The following is a 22,964-nucleotide window of genomic DNA, read 5'->3' on the forward strand; positions in this document are numbered from 1 at the left end:
TCCTCACTCTTACTTCCGTATCTATGATGGGCCCAACAAGAGTAACTTACTACCCGAACTCTGTCCTAGGTCGCTATTTTCAGGGGGAGTAGTTGGTATCTTTTCGTCTCTGTAGTCGACAATCAGTTGGTAAATGCTACGTATAAAAACAGTGATAAATAAATATTACTACTTGAATACTAATATAAAAACAATTAACAAAAATATTAAATTCTTAGATTATTTCAGACAATATCAGAGGTAATAGCAAACCTTCAAATTGTCCCATATACTTCAAATTTGTACAATCTACAAACTTTTAAATTTAGCATGTACAACTAAAAAAGAAAAAAGGTGAAGTTGTCATGAGCTGAGGGCAGTACAGCTCAGCAAGTTAACTAAAGCGAGCCTGACATATGGAAGGTATCTCGAACTCAGAAGTCCCAGCTCTATAACCAACAACTATTTGTTCCTGGAAAAGTTGCTTCTCATCAGCTCAAAGTCTTCCTTCATAAAACTGGGATCTTACTGTCAGGCAGTTAGTTATTAATACTCATAAGAGTATTACGAAGATTTAATGAGATAATGTATCCCCCAGATGCTCAGAGAAATAGTGGAAGAATGGAATAATTTCTTCCTGAACTTAAATGCTGGAACTATTTGAGAATTCCAAATAAAACCCAATGTGTGTTTTCTTTCCCAGGTGTAACATTTAAATGTGGCAGTTTTCAGAAAATGTTACAAATTACGGTGATTAGGTGTTCCTCATGGTTTATAATTCAGGACACCTCAGCTACTACATAATTTGTAGCTACATTTATTTATAAATATATGACCTCATACAAGCATATGTATGAGAACTAAACAAGCTGTCACGCTGAAGTTTACGTGTCGATCACCATGAAGACCACGGAAACTGGATCAGCACAGGCATCCTGGGAGCAGAGGTCAATGACCCGACTGCAGGAACAGTTTCTTTTTCCTTTTCTTCTTTTAAAGTTTTATTAAAGGTCTTTAGAGAGCAACATCCAGACTCCAGACTCAGCTGCCAAGGAGATCCTGTTAAAACTAGTTTTAGTACCAACGCTGCAGCAACAGAATCAAAGGAAACAAGAGAACGATTAGAGTGCCCTCGCCCTGCCCCAATGCCTTGTGGGAGAGGACTGTCACTGTGGCCTTAGGGAATCCCTTAGGTTCCTGGAAAATTCAAGAGGAAGATTATAGAAGAAAGTCCCCAAAGGAAAATACAGGATTTTCTGCTCTACTAAACATTTCAAGACCCAAACAACTAGTTAGAAAAATCAGGTATGTGACATTATTTGTACCCCACGCATAGGTGTTACACTGGAATGAAATGGAGAACAACAGGACCCTAAGGATAAATGTCTTACAAATCCTGAGATAAAGAACCCCGTGCCCACTGCTCCATCTCACTAGTCTGGCCTTTTGCTGGTTTCCAGCTGGTGATGGGGAGGGTCTCACTGCCATCCCCAAAGTGCCTGCTCCCAACTAGGAACTCTCACCTGTCACGTAACAAGTAACAGTTAGGTCACTTCCAACCTCAGTTTAGAGATAACTGGCACTTTAATGGAAACACTTACTGTTTAAAACCGTGAAAACGAGCGTATTGTTCAGGACACCATCCCTGTAAATCTCGAGAACTGGCATTAACATGCTTCTGAAGCAGCAGCTTGACTATGTCCGGTGAGTCATGAAACACAGCAAGCGTGAGCGCTGATCTAAAATAAAAGAGACAACTTCACCCTTAGGAACTTAGTTAGCGTAACTCAAGCAGTTAATTTGGTCTAGTTTACCAAGTTAATATCCTGCCCACCCCTGGAGAACTGACCACTTACATGCTCAAGTGCTCATCTTTGCAAATCCCCTCCAAGGCCAAAATGGAGGGACAAAAAAGAAGCCTCCTGTCCTACTTGGGTAACACACAGTAGAAGTGGCTAATTTAAAGTCCTCTGATGGACAAGAAAGGATGCTGAGGTCACTTATCTGAAGTAGGTAAAGATTTAAAGGATTCCCCATTTCTTCCCTAGTCTGAAATATAATACTTTAAAATCAGCTAGAGATCAGGTAAGGAGAAGCTGTTTGCAGGCTGAAAACAGTAATATGAATAAAAACGGCAACAAAAATAGTCACGGCTGCAGTTAACACGCTGAGAAGCATGTGGCTGGCACTAACCTGAACAGTCTACGTATGGTCTTTCTTAGGCACAACCCCCCTTGAAGGATGTACGACGACCCTCCTTTACGTGACAGGAAACATACTGGTTGGTGGTAAGTCATGTCCCCCAGGTAACACACCTGACCAGCAGGAGAGCTGGGAATTCAACCTCGTCTGACTCTAAAGCCCAGCTCTTTCCTCTTTATCATCCACCAATGACCTGTCTTCTTTAAAGGGAATGTTTATTCAATATTTAAAGCTATTTTTCTTCCTTCTACTATTATCAATTAAAAATAAAAACAAAATGTACTAGAAATGAAAAAGGATAAAAACTGATGAGCCCACAGTATCTGGTCATAGTTACTCTTTTAGTGATACTCAGTGATAACCTAATAACATCAGTATCCTTCAAAGAAAGTAATTTAAAGCAGAGTCATCCAAAAGACAAAACAAACTCCTCTTTGTTTAATATGCATTTTTTAAGAAAAAAAAGTACCAAGAAGAGGTTAAAAAGTTATAAAAGAATGAAGAAATTCAACACTGTCTCATAAGGTAAATTAAAATTAGAGTCCATACTAATAAAACTAAAATGAAATCCCTGAACTATGGTAAGATCACATGACCAAAAAAATCAGGTTGCAAATGACAGCAGTCACTACCATAAAGGAAGATGAATCCTGCTGCATACCGTTCTTCGTGACACCAGGCAGAATAATTGCTTTTCTACCTGACTGATGATGTGTTGATTCCAAGTTAATCCTCTTCTTATTAAGTTAATCTTTCTGATTGGCTGTTACTACTCTAGAACAACATTAAGCTTAAACAAAAAAAAAAAAAAAGAGGGAGAGAGAACAAACTATTGTACCTTTGCAGCTTGTCAACTGCATGTACATTTGCCCCGTTCTCAATCAAAAATTTGACCATTTCTTCTTTGTTCTCCCTGATGGCGAGTAAAAGTGGTGTGAAGTTATACTGTAAAACAGTAAAAACAGTTGATAATGTGTAAAATTACATATAAATTTCAAAACTGAATTTAAAAACTTAAGTCTCTTAAAGAACTTAAACATACACTATAAAGTAAATAACAAGCAGCCCCTTCTTCCTCGCCCCTCTATGCCCCTTCTCTTTAAAAGGTTCCTCCTTGACCTCCTCAAAAGTTTCCCTGGGAAGTCATTCTCTGAAACTCACTTCAGACATTAGCTGGTTCCAAGAACCTTCGCTTCTATCGCAGCATGTGTCAGGCATTCTCTAGTTACCTTACTGCTCAACTACTACTCCTGACACTCTAAACACTGCTCCAGAGAGAACCATTTAGCTGCTGAATCAACTACATTTTTAAGGAGCCACGCTGAGGAGAAAGATACCATACTGTCTGCAGCATGTATAACCTATCCAATTACAACTATGACTAATCTCATAAAGCTTGGAGACATTCCAATGGGAATATGATTATTTGCACGTAAAGAAAAAGTTTTTCTTAAACCAACTTATACATTCTAATTTGAAAAATTCCATCCCACTCTTAAGGGATTATTACAAAATATGAAATCAACTACTCTTAAGGGATTATTACAAAATATGAAATAAACTATAAATTAATATAGATTGTCTTTAAAATCTTGAAATATTTATCAAAATATACAAACAGGAATTGTAAATTCAAATGCTTACAGAGGCAACATAGGTGGCCCAAGTGAAAATCACAAGTGAGGACAGCAAACTGGAGAACACACGCCCCACCGAGAAGGGGCCACCTCTGCAGAGCAGACCACATAGGAGCCTGGGCTCAAGGGGGACCAGATTTGATTCTTTAGGAGAAGTTCTAAAGTGTAGATTTCTGCACAAGTCTCCTATATTTTAAATGTTGACTCAATGTGTGGAGACAAACTGAACATATCCAGGGCCATGTTTAGTCTATAGCCCACTTGTGTTTTTATGTTTGAGGTGTTTCCAAACAGTAGGGTATAAATCAAGTATTTGTGTGTAAAACCTTGCCTTTCTTTAGAATCATACATCTTACACACAAAAACACTGGGCCCCAACATGTAATAAAAATTGTGATTAAGACTCACAAGAATTTTTCCAATGCCTACTAAAACTACAATCTACCTGTATCTAATTCTCCCCAATTGTTAATCAAATGGATTATTAGTTCATAAGATGGCCGAAACTAAATTATTAAAACAATTCCAATTTGTTACTAATGTCATGGGTCTTGATGTTTAAAACTGCCATCTTGCATGGTATATTTATATATAATGGAATACGACTTAGCCATAAAAAAGAATGAAATAATGCCATTTGCAGCAACATGGAAGGACCTAGAGATTATCATACTGAGTGAGGTAAGTCAGACAGTGAAAGACAAATCCCATAGGATATCACTTAATATGTGGATTCTAAAATATGATACAAATGAACTTATTTACAAAACAGAAATAGACTCACAGACATAGAAAACAAACTGATCGTTACCAAAGGGGAAAGGGGGTGGGAGAGGAATAAATTAGCAGTTTTGGACTAGCAGATACAAATTACTGTATATAAAATAGATGAACAACAAGGTCCTACTGTATATACTACAGGGAACTATACTCAATATCCTGTAATAAACCATAATGGAAAAGAATATGAATATATATATATGTATATACATATAACTGAATAAGAATATATATAACTGAATAAGAATATATATAACTGAATTAAGAATATATATATATGTAACTGAATCACTTTGCTGTACACCAGAAACAATCACAACACTGTAAATCAATTAGACTTTAATTTAAAAAAAAACTGTCATCTTGGTTATGCTAGGGCTCAATGAATCTAACAGATATATTGCAAGAGTCTGTCACACAGCTTTAACCAAAAGAAGGCTCATGACTTCCTATTACTGCAATCAGAAAAACCCTACTGTATAACGATACAGGCCTTCCTCAAAAAAGAACAATCTCAAATAAACAATTTAACCCACCACCTGAATGAATTAGAAAAAGAAGAACAAAAAGCCCCAAAAAGCAGCAGAAGGAATAAAGATCAGAGAGGAATTAAATACAATAGAGATTAACAAGACCATAGAAAAAAATCAACCAAACCAAAAGCTGGTTTTTTGAAAAAGTAGATAAAATCAACAAACCTCTGGCCAAACTCACAAAGAAGAAAAGAGAGAGCACAAATTAGCAAAATAAGAAAGGAAAATGGAGAAATTACAACAAACAAAATAGAAATACAGAATATCATACGAGAATATTATGAAAAACTATATGGAACCAAACTGGATAACCTAGAGGAGATGGACAAGTTTCTGGAAACATACTGTCCACCAAGACTGAATCAAGAAGAATCTGAACACTTGAACAATCCGATCACTAGAAAGGAAATAGAAATAGCAATTAAAAACCTCCCTACAAATAAAAGTCCAGGACCAGACGGCTTCACTGGGGAATTCTACCAAACATACAAAGAAGAACTCATACCAGTCCTTCTCAAACTCTTCCAGACGATTGAAAAGGAGGGAATACTCCCAAACTCATTCTATGAAGCCACCATCACCCTGATACCAAAACCAGGCAAAGACACTACAAAAAAAGAGAATTATAGGCCAATATCACTGATGAACATAGACGCCAAAATCCTCACCAAAATTTTAGCAAATAGAATCCAACAACACATAAAAAAGATTATAGATCATGACCAAGTGGGGTTCATCCCAGGGACACAAGGCTGGTTCAACATACGCAAGTCAATCAATGTAATACATCACATCAACAAGAGAAAGGACAAAAACCACATGATCATCTCAATCGATGCAGAAAAAGCATTTGATAAAATTCAACATTTATGATAAAAATTCTCGCCAAAGTGTGTATAGAGGGAACATATATCAACATAATAAAAGCTATATATGACAAACCTACAGCCAGCATAGTACTCAATGGTAAAAAAATTCAAAAGCTTCCCACTAAAATCTGGGACAAGACAAGGATGCCCACTATCACCACTCCTATTCAACACAGTCCTGGAAGTCCTAGCCACAGCAGTCAGGCAAGAGAAAGAAATAAAAGGGATCCAAATTGGAAAAGAAGAGGTAAAAGTGTCACTATATGCTGACGACATGTTACTATATATAGAAAACCCTAAAAGGTCCACACAAAAGCTACTAGAGCTAATTGAAGAATTCAGCAAGGTAGGTTACAAAATTAACGTTCAAAAATCAGTTGCATTTCTTTACACTAATGATGAATCAACAGAAAAACAAAAGTAAAGAAACAATCCCCTTTAAAATAGCACCCACAGTAATAAAATATCTGGGAATAAATCTAACCAAGGAGGTGAAAGAATTATACACAGAAAACTATAAACCATTGATGAAGGAAATTAAAGACTTTAAAAAATGGAAAGATATTCCATGCTCTTGGATTGGAAGAATCAATATTGTTAAAATGGTCACACTGCCCAAGGCAATCTACAGATTTAATGCAATCCCTATCCAATTACCCAGGACATATTTCACAGAACTAGAACAAATCATAATAAAATTTATATGGAACCATCAAAGACCTAGAATTGCCAAAGCATTACTGAAGAGAAAGAAAGAGGCTGGAGAAATAACTCTCCCAGACTTCAGACAATACTATAGAGCTACAGTCATCAAGACAGCATGGTATTGGTACCAAAACAGACATATAGACCAATGGAACAGAATAGAGAGCCCAGAAATGAACCCACAAGCTTTTGGTCAACTAATCTTCGACAAAGGAGGCAAGAATATACAATGGAATAAAGACAGTCTCTTCAGCAAATGGTGTTGGGAAAACTGGACAGCAGCATGTAAAACAGTGAAGCTAGAACACTCCCTTACACCATATACAAAAATCAACTCAAAATGGATCAAAGACTTAAACATAAGACAAGATACAATAAACCTCCTAGAGGAAAACATAGGCAAAACATTATCTGACATACATTTCAAAAATTTTCTCCTAGAAGAAATAAAAGCAAGAATAAACAAATGGGACCTAATGAAACTTACAAGCTTCTGCACAGCAAAGGAAACCAGAAGCAAAACAAGAAGACAACCTACGGAATGGGAGAAAATTTTTGCCAATGAAACCGACAAAGGCTTGATTTCCAGAATATATAAGCAGCTCATACGACTCAATAAGAAAAAAATAAACAACCCAATCCAAAAATGGGCAGAAGACCTAAACAAGCAATTCTCCAAGGAAGACATACAAATGATCAAAAGGCACATGAAAAAATGCTCAATATCACTAATTATCAGAGAAATGCCAATCAAAACTACAATGAGGTATCACCTCACACCAGTCAGAATGGCCGTCATTCAAAAATCCACAAATGACAAATGCTGGAGAGGCTGTGGAGAAAGGGGAACCTTCCTACACTGCTGGTGGGAATGCAGTTTGGTGCAGCCACTATGGAAAACAGTGTGGAGATTCCTCAAAAGACTAGGAATAGACTTACCATATGACCCAGGAATCCCACTCCTGGGCTTGTATCCAGAAAGAACCCTACTTCAGGATGACACCTGCACCCCAATGTTCATAGCAGCACTATTTACAATAACCAAAACATGGAAACAGCCTAAACGTCCATCAACAGGTTACTGGATAAAGAAGATGTGGTATATTTATACAATGGAATACTACTCAGCCATAAAAACCGACAACATAATGCCATTTACAGCAACTTGGATGCTCCTGGAGAATGTCATTCTAAGTGAAATAAGCCAGAAAGAGAAAGAAAAATACCGTATGAGATCGCTCATATGTGGAATCTAAAAAACAAAAACAAAAACAAACAAACAAGAACAAAGTGTAAATACAGGACAGAAACAGACTCATAGACAGAGAATACAGACTTGTGGTTGCCAGGGGGGTGGAGGGTGGGAAAGGATAGACTGGGATTTCAAAATTGTAGAATAGATAAACAAGATTACACTGTATAGCACAGGGAAATATACACAAAATGTTATGATAACTCACAGAGAAAAAAATGTGACAGTGAGTGTGTACATGTCCATGAATGACTGAAAAATTGTGCTGAACACTGGAATTTGACACAACATTGTAAAATGATCATAAATCAATAAAAAATGTTAAAAAAAAAAAAAAACCTACTGACCTAATGACCTGGATGGGAACAAAAGGTGCAAAATCTTTAAAGGGTCCGACTCTACTTACTGAATCACTCACCACAACTAAGTTTCTAAGACTGTCTGAGTGCCACTGAATGATCAGTGGTTAGAAGGGAAAAGGAGCTATTCTTCAAGGCAACAGATACTGCCAGTAATATTACCAATAAACTCCTCAATCACAGAGGAAGAGACGGGTAAGTCAGGCTAACACAGCTGGAAAGGAGAGCACTGAAAGAAGCAGCATCTATCAAACTCCCGATCTTCCAGAGATGTCTTATTTTTGAGATCTGTGAATTTACATGTATTACATGTATCCATTCAATAGTCCTTAACCAAGGGTTGTATCAGAATCTCAGGGAAGTATTTCTAAATACTGTGTCCAGACCTGAGTAGACTTATTCAATCCAAATCTTCAGGGGAGAGCCAGGAGGAAAAGCAGGAGGACCAGCTGCGCCATCACTTGCTCCCCACCTACAGCCACAGCCCCGCAGGGGAGCTGCACCCGGCTGAGCATGGAAGACCCCAAGGTGAAGGTGTACGTGGAGGGCCATGTGGCCGCCAGCACAGGTGAATGCCCCTGCTGGCTGTCAAACATGACCTGACCTCACTTGCCCAGATTCTAGAACCTGGGATCCTGGGGTGCTCAGGGCCTGCAGTTTGCCGCCTCCCCTGCCCAGGTGCAGTCACCCAGCTCCCCCTGCCGGGTACTGGGCTCCTTCCTCCTCCCACCCACCCCCAGGCAGGCACCCAGCCCTTGCCATCACTTCACTCCCCGCAAGCCTTCATCTTCTCTAGGCTCTGAGCCTACCACCCACTCCCAGGCACTTCCTAATGGGACGTTGTTCCTTCTGGGGTACAAGTGCGGCTGGGAGACAGAGCTCTGCCCTTTCTGTGGGCACTACCTCTAGCCTCTGGCCTTGGCTTTGGAGTTGTTTCCATGATAACAGGGCTTGATGTACTGTATTCAGTATACATATTACTATAAATAAAACACCTGTAGCTAGAAAAGACCCTGTATTTCAAATATCTTGTAAATAAAGTCAGTTGAGCTATACCTTGTCTGTCGCCTCGATATTTGCATTATAGCGGAGCAGCTTTGCTGCAATTGATATATCTCCAGCCAAGACGGCGTAATGCAGAGCAGTGTTTTGACAGTTGTCCTCAAGATTTGGGTCAGCTCTGTATTCCAGCAGGACAGTGACACATACTTCTTTCTGGCATTGTACAGCCTGTTGGTATCACGCCAAGAAACAGACTGTAAGTGCTAGGCATTCCAAGTTAACATTCCTCAAGTTCCATTAGTTCGTTATATTTAAAACAGATAAATTCACTTTTATTCTAAGTAATTACATCGAATCCATCTCACGTGGACATGGTTGGCTGCTACACACCTTGATGAGAGCTGTCTTGCCTTCCTTGTCACGAGCATTCAGATTACAATCCCAATGTATGAGGAGAGCCACCACTGATGACTGGCCGGTGGTGCAGGCCAAGTGTAGGGCAGTCCTGCGAACATGAGGACTTTTTAGGAAATTAGAGCGTACTAGTTCAAAGGTACAGTTACTCGTGTAATTGTAAACATTCAACAGCATGCTATTCCTACCCCTTTAAAACTGACATTTAGTCTTCTTATCTTAGTTCTTTCTATGGGGAAAGAACAATATTTATTAGCTCTTATTACTCACCACATTAATGGAAGAACCACCTGTTTGAATAGAAAGGGCATGCCGTTGAGATTCAGCTCACCTTGGGTCTGACTTCTACTTTAACACTGTCCCTTATTAGCTCTCACTTAGCCTGTCTGTGCCTCAATTTCCTCATCAACAAAATGAGCATGAAGTAGTAGTTATCTTACAGGACGCCGCTGTGATGCTTAAATGAAAAGCTATGCAAAGTGTCTGGCAGTTCCTTGCACAAAATAACAGCTCAATAATTGTTAGATAATGTTATAATTGTTACCGTTACTATTTTACAAAAACAACATTTCAATTAAGTAAAGTGATAATGTATCTACTTTGCTGCTGCAAGGATGAGAGAGAACACTGTACTTCAATGATTCTAACATGCTCATTTTCTCACTCTTCAACATCTCTGACATGGGAAGGCAATTTAAAATTCATGTCTTAAAACCATAGTTGGCAGCTTGTCCCAGGCCTGCCCCGCCCCGCCCCGCCGCTGTTACCTGTTCTTCCTGTCTCTGCTGTCTACAACATTTTCGTTATATAACAGCAACACCTCCGCTGTGTCCAGGTGACCAAAATATGCGGCTTTGTGGAACGGAGTTAGTTCGCGCTTACGGACATGATACCCAGGCACGGGGTTCTCATGATTCCTGCGCTCTCTCTGATGGATGCTGAAGCCCACACAGCTCGCGAACTCAGTGAGTCTCTTCTTCATCTGGCTTATCGCCTTCCGACACCGCTCACTTCCCTCCTGGTCTCTTGCCACCTCCCAATCTCAGCGCTGGCGCTGCAGAAGAGCCACAGAGGTCTCGCTGCCACACCTTGGCTGAAAAGCTCAACGGCTCGGAATGTTTGGTCCGGAACAGTCGTAGCCTAGCAACAGCACTGACCCTCAACTGTCCCTCAACTGTCCCTCCAGAGCCAGTGTCCCTGTGAGTGTGCACAGAGACCCAGAGGCCCAGTGTGCCTGGTGTGCACTTGGGAGCCTAAGGCATTTCAAATCTCTGCAATTGCTTATGGGCCATTTTGGATTCCTTTCAAATGTTGGTGCTAGGTGGCTGAGTGTTTTGGGACATTTCCAGAAGTGAGGCTTGACCCTGAGAAAGCCATGTTTGTATGCAACTGTGGTTAGAGTGGGGTGGAACCACAGGATGCTGAAGGCCTAGTCCCCCAGAGAGCTCCCCAACAAAAGTCTCTGTACCTCCTTATCCCTGTTTATTCCTTTCCCCATCCCTCTGGGCCCCAGCCAGTCTCCAGGGAATTTAGCAGATGCAAACAGCAGAAAGCTGTTTTCATGGTTTCAGAGATTGTGGCAATATGCATCATTAAGTACAAACTTGAGAAACCAATACACGCTCTCCAGATGAAATGAAAATGTGTTTCCTCATGTCTGCTGACCCTGCTCTGTGGCTCTGCCTTATGTTTACACGCTTTCTTCACTTTATTTTTTGCTTTTGTTTCCACCAATTAAATCTTCAATCAATCCAAGATTTATGTGGGAGCATGGTATAACATTTGAGAACTTTTTAACCACGTAACTATGAAAACACCACGTCAGTTACTCAGCGAGGCCATGCTGCTGGCTGACCACTTGCAGGACGGGGGGAAGGCAGGGCAGGCCTCTTCTTCCTGCCTAACTCCATCCTTCCTCCCCCAGCTGGCTAATCATGGCTTCTGGCCCTGCCAGGATCAAAACTGCAGGGGGCGGTAGAGTTCCTAAGTGGCTGACACTCCTGGGAGCTGGTCTTGAGTGCACTGGACCTGGCAAGTGTTTTGAAGCTGACTCTCAGGGGCATTTCTGTGCCCCCCACCTGCCCTCACCTGCAACTCCCGTGACCTAAGGGAATGTGGTGTTACAAACTTCCCCATTTAATCTACCTTTTCTATTAGCATACACTGTTATTGCCCTCATCTTATTAAAAAAAGATGCGTTCACCCTCCAGCTGCGGCCCCATTTCTCTGTTCTCCAGCACACATGCCTCCTGCCCCTGCAAAGGAGCTGTTCCCATTCGCTGCCTCTGATTCCTCTCATTTTCCATCCAAGCCAAGTGTGTCCACTCGCTGCAAGTGCTCACGACAGGGTCACCCACCACCCACCAGGTGCTGACTCCACGGGGAGCTCTCAGTCCTCTCCTCGCACGGCCTGGCAGCCACACTTCCCACCGCTGCTCTCCCTGACTTCCTGAAGCCCTTTCTTCACGGGGCTTCCCGGGTCTCAGGCTACTCCGGTTTCCTCCCATGGCCCTGGCCGGTCTTCTCAGTCCCAGCTCCTGAATGCTGGCACACAGCACCCCTGAGGCTCAGTCTTCTGGCCTCTACTACTTTCTGCTGCCGCCCACATCAGCCTTAGGGCTTTATGTATTATCTACAAGTTGGTAACTTCCAAACTGCTATTTCCAATCCAGACCTCCCTCCTGTATTCCAGACTCAAATACCCATTGCCTCTCAACGTCATCTCTTGGAAGTTTAATAGGACTTCTCCTGGGCCGGCCCTCCCCTGGGCCTGCCCTCTCCTGGACCTGACCTTTCCTGATTGTACCCTCTCCTGGACCTGCCCTCTCCTAGGCCTGCCATGACCTGGCTGTGACCTTACCTGGACATGCTGTCACTTGGGCCTGACCTCTCCTGTTCCTGCCCTCTCCTGGGCCTGCCCTCTCATGGACCTACCCTCACTTGGACCAGCCTTCTGGGCTTGCCCCCACCTGTGCTTAGCCTCTCCTGTTCCTGACCTAAGCTGGTCCTGCCCTCTCCCGGGCCTGCCCTTTCCTTGGCCTGCTCGCTCCTGGTCCTTCCCACTATCTTCTGGGCTTCCCCTCACCTGGGCCTGCCCTGTCCTTTGCCTGCCCTCATCTGGTCCTACCCTCTCCTGAACTGCCCTCTCCTGTGCCTGCTCTCACCTGGGCCTGCCCTTGCCTGGACCTGCCCACTATCTCCAGGGGCTTCCCTCTCCTGGGCCTGCCTTCTCCTGGGTCTGCCGACTCTTCAGGCTGCTCTCACGTGGGTCTGCCCTCGGGTTTGTCTGCCCACCACTAGGACTGCCCTCTCCTGGACCTGCCCTCACCTGGGCCTGCCCTCTCCTGGCCTGCCCACACCTGGGCCTGCCTTCTCCTGGTCTTGCCCTCTCTCTCCTGGGGAAGTAAGCCAGAAAGAGAAAGAAAAATACCATATGAGATCACTCACATATGGAATCTAAAAAAAAAACCAAAATATAAATACAAAACAGTAACTCATAGACATAGAATACAAACTTGTGGTTGCCAAGGGGGTGAGGGTGGGAAAGGACAGACTGGGAGTTCAAAATTTGTAGATACTGACAGGCACATGTAGAATAGATAAACAAGATTATACTGTATAGCACAGGGAAATACATACAAGGTCTTATGGTAGCTCACAAGGAAAAAAAATGTGACAATGAATATATGTATGTGTATGTATTAACTGAAAAATTGTGCTCAACACTGGAAATTGACACAACATTGTAAACTAACTATAAGTCAATAAAAAAAATGTTAAAAAAAAAAAAGTGCTCCATTCAGACCCATGGTTACATGCTGATCTTTTAGGGACAGAGACTAGGTTGGAACCTAAATGTACAGACCGGGAGAGAAAGGGATTTCAACTATTCTGACCAATTCCTGTTGAATGAAACAGAGAGGCCAAGCCCTCCCATTTCAAAAGTGCCCAGTTGGTGAGAAGACCCACTGCAGGGCAGAAGGGAAGGAACCTCCTTAACAAAGGTCCCAGATAAGAAAACGGCCCAGTGACACTCAGCCCACAGGGCCTTCAGCCTGAATGTGAACGTGGGGAAACCGGGCAGAAGTAGGCGTGAGCCCTTCCCTCACCTGCGCAAGGTGGAGGCAGCTTTCAGCACCCCCCTCACCACCCACCTGTCCAGCCTTCCTCACTGAGTCACAAGGGAACTGGGTGGAAAGGATTTCAGCCTCATGTGTTTGGCCCTGGGCGGGGCTGGGATTCCCCTTCCATCTGAGTGGAGAGCAATGATGTTCCCAGAATAGGGTGTGTCTGGAATCAGCTGCTCCAAGTGCCCCGTGTGTGTGTGTTTCCTGGCACCACAATCTAGAGGGGAGGACCTGACAAATTCTGTCTGACGACAATCCAAATGCTTACCGAGTCTTTTATTAGTCACCATTATAACGTTTATAGTTGTAATAAGGGCTGAGCCCAGACACAGCAGAAGTCAACCTCTGCGCTACCTCATGAGACCTGCCCAGGCCACAGCACTGGATGTAATTTACTCTCATAAATTCCCTCTCCATTAAATGTGAGCTCACACTTGACCCTTAGCTACTTCAACAACCTCCCATTTAGGTTCCTGGGGAAGGTTCTCACATACAACATCCAGGGCTTATGATAGTGACCCCAAAGCATCCCAAATGTTAGAGACATGTACACCTAAGATACACTTCTCGGGGAGAGATCTCTCTATTAAAACAGCTACTCCAGGTAGTGGATAAGAGCAGTGTTGTCTGAACACGTCCTGCCACACACAGGATGCAAGTCAACATTCGGACAGGCTCAAGTTGTGTTTATCTTTGTTCATGGTCCCTGCTTCTTTTTGTAAAGTCTTGTAAGTTTACTTTCTCTCAGATGTTCTGATATTCTTCTTACTCAAATTAGTAATTTCTGCTCTCTGTATTATTAATCTACTTAGAAAATGGAATAGTACTAAGACAGATTGGCAATCTGTTACGAGCCAATGAAGGCAAACTTTCAGGTAGGTTCCTAACAAAGACGTGTCTGTTACAATGAAAGCCCATATTGACAGGGTCTATGAATGATTTGCATTTACTACTGGGGTTTTTTAACTCATATATAGCTAATTTGCATTTTCCCCAAATTCATTTTTGCTTACTAACCCTACAGTTGATACCCTTACGATTTAATTCATCAAAAGCAATCACTTAAGCACTGTACGCAGGCATGTTTGTGGCCTGCGTTCTCACAGGCTGCCAAGCATGACACAAACATGAGGCTAAGTTCATCAGGAAATGAGTGTGCACGTGACCCAGGGCCACACCAACTCATCTACTGCCCTGCACCAGCAACCACAGCAGGAGGCGCCGTAAAATCTACGAAATTCTTCTGCCAGCTCTGAGCTGACAACAGTACTTACAGGTTCCGGGGGCCTCATGCCAGCCAGGGGAGCACACACACGTGGCGCTGCTGCACCAGCCAGGGGCAGGGTCCAGCCAACGTCCCCGCTGTTCGGTGGATTGTACACTTGGACGTTTCTGGCCAGTCCTCTCACCACTGAGAAAAGAAAAGGCAACACATATTTCTTACGCCTGTTTACACATGGCAAGCTATCACTTACCCTGAACTTCTGCTCTGTAGTAGGAGAAATACTGACTTCCTTAAACTTTGAATTATCTACACACAAAAGCACATGAAAACTCTCCAAATCCACATTTAGCCAAACTCAGCCAGCTAGGGCCTTGGTCTCTACAGAAGCTTAAGTTGTTGTCAATAAAAACAAGGGAGTAAAAGTAGTAATACTGGGTTGGCCACAAAAGGACAAGGGACAAGGGGCAAGAGCGAGAAACTGGAAAAGCAGCTTCAGTTTTCCAGCACAGGTCATGGAAAGAGAGACAAGAGGATTCTATCATCTCTGCCTCTAAATGAGAACTGACAACACGGAGGACGCCCATCTAATCCGGGCAGCTAGATTAGCTGGTTTCAATCATTCATTTCTTCTCATTCAACAGACACTGAACGTCTTCTGTGATTCAAAGAAAAGGCAAACACAGGGAGAAATCAAAGATACACTCAGTTCTCAATTAACTGCCCCAATAGGGACTTAGAAAAACATGCAAATTAAATCCATGTATTAGCTCCAAACTCCACTTTAGCAATAACATCATTTTTCTAGACCACTAATCTTTTGCCAAAAGATGTCATCCATACTTGCTTTCTTTGAGCCATCAGCACGTATATTTTTAAGCCAAAAAAAATATTTAGAGGTATGCACCGAAGCCTTTAAACAATACTACAAAGAATTGTAAAACCACTATAAACTGGTTTCTCAACATGTTAGTAGCAAATGAAAGCACAGAGATTTCCAATGCCAAAAAGCACTTCATCAGCAGAGAAACGTGCTATCAAGTAACACGACCAGCAGATTTCAACAACCAACACTGAAAGCTAGTGACAAAACACTGCTTCGTACAAATTTATTGAGCACAAAGCAAAGCTCATGAACTTTTGTCAGTGACAGAGAACACCGATAACTGTAAACACATTTAGAAATCCTTAAGTTACCACTTAAGAAGAATGTGACTTTTACTTCATACACTAAAATATTAACAACTGGTGGGGGTTGGAAGGTAAACTATGTGTAATTGTTACATTTTTATTCCATCATTATGTACTTCCCAAATTTTCTTTCTACTTTAAACTTTACACTATACTAAAAAGCAAAATGCATCATGAAAACGCTGAATTTGTCTGCCTTCTTACTTCCATGTCCTTCCAGTGTCTGGTGTACGCCCTCCATCGCCCTCAGGATAAAGGGGAACCACTGTAACGGTGTCTGGGACATCTGGCTGCAGATTCCTAAGAACAGCATCATTGGTATTCCCAGGGATTGGCACCTAAAGATTTTAATAAAATGTAAAGTACTTGATTTGAAAACCTTGTATAAGAAATAATACTTTGAACAACCAAACACTCAAAATACTAACTGACAACCAAGTCAAGAAGCAGGTTCTGTACTATTGGAACCTAAGGATGTGCCCCCATACAAACTGTTCTAAGAGTTGATGAAGGCCTCTCTGCACACGCCCAGCTCCTTCTTGAAAAGCCCCTGGAATGATCTGATCCCCCAGCCCCAGTCCCCCAAAAGCCCCCATCACCCAGGCACTGAGGCCCCAACCGACTACCCTCCGTCAAGTTCTACAGAAGGAACATGAACTCCTTCGGCGCTATGGTACACTAGTTAACGCTTGATCTTCACTTTGCAATCTACAGCTGAAACTAACACACACTTTTCCCTACAGGAAATAGTGACCAGTTCCTCCAGACCACCTGCTGTGGGTGCATAGGAGAGCTTGTACTGATGAGGATTTTGCTCTGTGTGCTCCCAGCGAACATTCAAAGTGCTGGTGGAAGGGTCGTACATCGAGGTTTCTCATGGTATTCAAAGGTTCAGAAATGCACAGAAAGCACACCACGCATAACCCTAACAACCCAGCACACATGAAGCCCAGGTTTATTGATGGGTCCCGGGAACCCTAGAACACAGGATCCCTTTAGTAGGCACCCACAAATACCTGCTGAAGTAGTGAATAAAGGAAAAAAATGTGATCATCAGGTACACATCTCATCCCTCCACAAGGTATCTTGGCCTCAGAGCATAGTTTGTTCATTTGTCTGTGTTATCCTAGAAGGTAATAAACACCATTCTCCAAGACCAGAGACAAATAACTCCAGTAAGGATATTAAAAGCAATTTAGATCTTTGGGGGGAGGGTATAGCTCAGGGCTACAGTGTATGCTTAGTGTGTGCACGAGGTCCTGGGTTCAATCCCCAGTACCTCCACTAAAAAATAAATAAAACCTAATTACTCCCACCCCCAACAGAGACAAAAAAAAAAAAAGAAAGAAAGAAAGAAAGAAAGAAAAAGAGCATTATTAACACGCATTTTAAAAGTTTAGCAAACCTCTGTGTCACCCCAGTGTTTCCAGTGGAAGATGAGATTCCACCCCCATGACGGTTACTAAAACAGCCACAGGAGTCCAGGCTCACTTACTGGTCTTGCCTCTTCCTGTCACCCGACCTCCTTCCACATCACAACACAGGGAGAACAGGGTGATGGTGTAAGGAGTGTCAGGCTTCAGCTTCTGCAGGACCACACTGTTCTGCTGTCCACCTATCCTGGTCTGGAGTAAAACAGGGATAAGTGTCAGCTTTGCTCTCTCCAGCTCACTCATCTGTTAGGAAAAGCTCTTTCTCTGTTTGAGGCCTTTGCCAAGATCTGGAAACACGCCCCGCTGTGAAAGTTTAAAATGTATCCTAGAGTATCGTTTTAAATGTAAATGAGACCCCTTAAATCATAAAAAGGATTTTAAGCCTTAAAGTACTGATCTTAAAAAGATATTTCAACTGTCAAGAGGCCAAAACTGCGAAATTCCATCCAAAAGCAAAATAATAATAAGTGGGGCTACAATAGACTAAAAGAATGATGCACAACAAAAGATACAATAAATGTTATAACTCACAGAGGAAAAAATGTGACAATGGGTGTGTATATGTCCATGAATGACTGAAAAATTGTGAACACTGGAATTTGACACAACATTGTAAAATGATTATAAATCAATAAAAAATGTTAAAAAAAAGATACAATCAACAAAATGAAAAGGCAACCTATGGAATGGAAGGATATCTTTGCAAACCATCTATCAGATAAGGGGTTAATATCAAATTAAATAAGGAACTCATACAATTCAAGAGCAAAATAAAAGCAATCTGATTTTAAAATTGTACAGAAAACCTCAGTAGATATTTTTCCCAAGAAGACGTACAAATGACTAACAGATAATTGGCATCACTAATCATCAGGAAAATGCAAATCAAAACCACAATGACATATCACCTCCACCTGTCAGAATGGCTATTATTGAAAAGACAAGAAATAAACTGGGGCTGTGAATTTCACCACTCGCGAGAGAGCGGTATGTCAGAGAGTCTGGGTTCATTTAGTAGGTATTGATTTCCTTGACTGTGCCTCTGAAACTTGTTTCAGCTTCTTCTAGCCATGGCTTTATTGTTATTTTCCTTACTCCTCATTATTTCCTTTTCACTGACATGACATATTGAATTAATGTAAATTAAATGTGTTTATGATGTAACTCCACTGTACATTTTACACTCATATTATATGAGTAGTAAACGACGAAAGGATATATGTGACCTGTATGTATGTGCTGTATTTGGGCATTTTCTTGAAAACTAATTAATAGCTAGCTTATTTATGATTATTAGTTTAATAAGCTTCTGTGTGGCAGAAAAAATTTAGATTTAAAACTAACAACTAAATCATGGTTTTGGGTTAGGATCTAAGTATACAGGTTTAAAGCTTGCTGCAAACTCTCAGATATATTTTGATAGACTTGTTACTCCATGATGGAAACAAGCAGGAACTAAATAATCAAATGTCATCAACCAAAAATAACTGAAGAATTAAATGTTGGAGATATTTTTAGATGTTTTTGTTACTAGCTATTTTGAGTTCAATGAAAACAAAGAACAACAACAACAACAACAAAAAGACAAGAAATAGCAAGTGTTGGTGAAAATGTGGAGAACAGGGAACATTTGCGCACTATTGGTGGGACTATAAACTGGTGCAACCACTATGGAAAACAGTATGGAGTTTCCTTAAAAAAATTAAAGATACAATTACTAAGCCATTTGGGGATATAGATTTGAGGAAAATGAAATCAAGATCTTAAGATATCACCACTCCTAGGGATATATATCACTGAGAAGCTCTTGCACACGTGAACCATTACAATATGAACAGGACTGTAAAAGCAAGCAGAGTCATCCCAAATTAGAAAATATTTAACAGGTAAAATGGAAAAATATGCTGCGGTGGAATCAAACAACAGAAATACTCTACAGTAATGCAGACAAACAAGCTAGAGCTACGGGCAACACTGGTGACTCTTACAGAAGGTTGAACAGAAGAAATAAGGTATAACAAAATAAACCTATGATTCTATAGGTCCTATTAATATACAACTCAAAAATAAGCAAAACTAAATTGTATTGCTCAGAGGTGTAAACATAGGAGATATGACCATAAGGCAAAGCAAATAAATGATTACCATGAAATTCAAGAGTATGATTGCATACAAACTGGAGTAAGATGTTTTGAACTTGAAAGAACACGCACATTCTTTCTGGGGACCTGCAATTTTCTATTTCATAACCATTGCATTCGCGTTTGCATTAAAATAATTTGCTAAATTGTATATCTATGTTTCATTTACTTCTTTGCACATACACTGTGTTTCAAAATAAAAAGTTTAAAAATTGTATATTACTTATCTGTTGTATAGAAATTGATCACAAAATTTAACAGTTTAAATGAGCAAATACTTATTATCTCACACATTTCTGAAGGCAAGGCTTTAGGGAGTGTCTTAGGCGGGTGGCTTTGCTTTGGTGTCAAGTCATCGGCCAGGGCTGTGGTCATAGAAGGCTTGACTAGGGCTGAAAGAGCCACTTCTATGAAAGTTCACACATGTCTGTTGGCTGGAGGCCTCAGCTCCTTTCCATGTAAGCCTCTCCATAGGGCTGTCACTTTATCACATACTATTCATTAAAAGGAAGTCATTAAAGCCCAGTCCATGCTGAAAGACAGGAATTTACCTCTTCTTCAGAGGGATGGTATGAAAGTATCTGTGTACTTAAAATCACCATAAGTTTTATAGAAAGTCGACTATAAACAAATTCAATGTGGAGCAGCTGTATTAGGGAAAGTATCTGCAACATCTATGAAAGCAAAATGATTGAATCTATTATAAATGAGGAAATGAAATGAAACACAATGAAAAAGACAAGACATTCTCATGAGACTGTAAGAGGAAAAATACAAACCTTGCTAGTGAAAATGAAAATCTGAGTTTCCCGTTTTGGGGGGAAGAAATATCACAATTTTTTTTAGCGTGAAGACTTCAGCCACTTAACATATGAATGATTTAATTCTTAAAGGGGACCACCATGAATCAAATATGTATGGAGATCTTTACTTCACAATATTTGTAGAAGTAAAAAGCTGAAACCAATTGAATGACCAATAAATACAGAGAAGTTTGAATAAATTATGACACATCTGTGCTGTGGAAACATTTTTAAACATTCTACTGAAAAATACTGTACATACAGAAAAATGCAATATTGCATGTCTAAAAGCCCCCCAAAATATCACAATCCGGTCAGACTTATGAAGTCAGCATTCTTATCAAGAAAGAGAACATACTGGGACCCCCAAAGCCCTCTCAACTTCCCTCTAGCCTGAACCTCTCAGGGTAGCCACTGTCCTGACATCTGAGAGCACAGATTAGTGTTGCTTTGTTTTGTACTTTGCATGCATGGAATCAGATCGTGTGTTATGTGGTATACTACACACAGCTGACTCTAGAACGCACTGGCTTGGACTGTGGGTCCACTTATATGTGGATATATTTCAACAGTAAATAGTACAGGACTACATAGTCTGTGGCTGGTTCAATCTACACAAGCAGAGTAACCATGGATACAGAGGGCCGACTGTAAGTTACACACAGGTTAACCCCTGTGTTGTTCAAGGATCAACTGTAGTTTTATTTTCCTTCATGTTGTCTTTGTCAGATTCATCCATATCACATGCAGTTATAGGTATCTGATTCTCATTGCTGCATAGTAGTTTAGTGTGTCTCAATTTGTTTACCCACACCACTGTTGACAGATATTTACAGTTTCCAGCTTGGGACTATTATAATTAATGCTATGAATATCCTAGTACATGTCTTTCAATAAACATATGTGCTTATTGGTGATAGGTATAGACCCAGGAGTAGGATTGCTGGGTCACAGGGTATGCACGGGTTTGGTTTAAGTACACTCCGCCAAACAACGTTCCAAAGTGGTTGGACCAATTTATGCTCCCTCCCATCAAGAGTGTGTGAGATTTGCTATTGCTCCACATTCATGCCAACACTTGCTGTTTCCATCTTTTAGATTTCAACTATCAGGTGTGTATCATGAAGTGATTCTCATGTTTTAGCCTAGAAGTCAAGTTGTTTTTTCTTCACATTTAGGTATGCAATCCATATGGAGTCAGTTTTCACGTATGGTATTAAGTTAAGGATCAAGTCACATTATTTCTTTCATATAGATATTCAACTGACCCAGCACCGTTTGTTGAAAAGGTTAGCCTTTACCATACTGTTTTGATGAGTGTAGCTTTGTAGCATAGTTTGAAGTCAGGGAGCATGATACCTCCAGCTTTGTTCTTCTTTATCAAGACTGTTTGGCTATTTAGGTCTTTTGTGTGGGAAAGTATACTGTGTTCATATATTGGAAGAATTAATATTGTTGAAATGACCGTACAATCAAAGGAAATCTGCAGACTCAATGCAACACCTATCAAAATACCAATGGCACTTTTCACAAAATTGCAACAAATCATTCAAAAATTTCTATGAAAACACAGAAGATACTGAAATAAGGGAAACCTCCTAATTCATTCTATGAGGCCAGCATTACCAAAACCAGATAGTCTTTACAAGAAAACTACAGACCACTATCTCTCATGAACACAAATGCAACAATCATCAACAAAATACTAGCAAATCAAAACCAACAATATATGAAAAGAATTATACACCAAGACTATGTGAGATTAATCCCAGTTATGCAAGGTTGGTTAACATTTGGATATCCATTAATGCAATCCATTACATCAGCAGCTAAAGAAGAAAAAAACCCACGATTATATCAATGCATACAGAAAAAAATCTTTGACAAAGTTCAACATTCATTCTTGATAAAAAAAACTCTCAGCAAGTTAGGAATAGAGGGGAACTCCCTCAACTTGATAAAGAATAGCTACAGTGAACTGATCTTGATGAATCACAAAGGTACGACAATGGAGAAAAGATAATCTCTTCAACAAATGGCAGTGGAACAACCAGACATCCACATATTAAAAAACCTAAGAGTCTAGAGACAGACCTTATGCCTTTCAAAAAGAAGTAACTTAAAATGGATGATAGACCTTAATGTAAAATGCAAAATTATAAAATTCCTAGGAGGTAACATAGAAAAAATTCTAGATGGTGCTCGGTATGGTGATGACTTTTGAGATATAACACCAAAGGCACGGTCCATGAAAGAAAGAATTGATAAGGTGCACTCATAACAACAACAACAAAGTTCTTCTCTGTGAAAGACAC

At 40.8% G+C, this 22,964-nt stretch overlaps 1 protein-coding gene across 6 annotated transcripts in view; it reads right to left on the reverse strand.

The window, feature by feature from the left end:
• Positions 1-780: 780 nt before the first annotated feature.
• The window catches only part of OCA2 (OCA2 melanosomal transmembrane protein), a 278,029-nt gene continuing 255,845 nt past the window's right edge, over positions 781-22,964 (reverse strand). For all 6 annotated transcript variants that reach the window (XM_074363384.1, XM_074363383.1, XM_074363382.1 and 3 more), the window contains 8 exons: positions 17,768-17,897; positions 16,477-16,610; positions 15,134-15,270; positions 10,500-10,786; positions 9,709-9,823; positions 9,373-9,546; positions 3,020-3,126; positions 781-1,718 (listed from right to left, as the gene is read on the reverse strand). The gene's annotated coding sequence lies outside the window, so the exon portion shown is untranslated. The remainder of the gene's footprint in view (positions 1,719-3,019; positions 3,127-9,372; positions 9,547-9,708; positions 9,824-10,499; positions 10,787-15,133; positions 15,271-16,476; positions 16,611-17,767; positions 17,898-22,964) is intronic.

Source organism: Camelus bactrianus, chromosome 5 (assembly GCF_048773025.1).
Source record: "Camelus bactrianus isolate YW-2024 breed Bactrian camel chromosome 5, ASM4877302v1, whole genome shotgun sequence".
NCBI classification, from domain to species: domain Eukaryota; kingdom Metazoa; phylum Chordata; class Mammalia; order Artiodactyla; family Camelidae; genus Camelus; species Camelus bactrianus.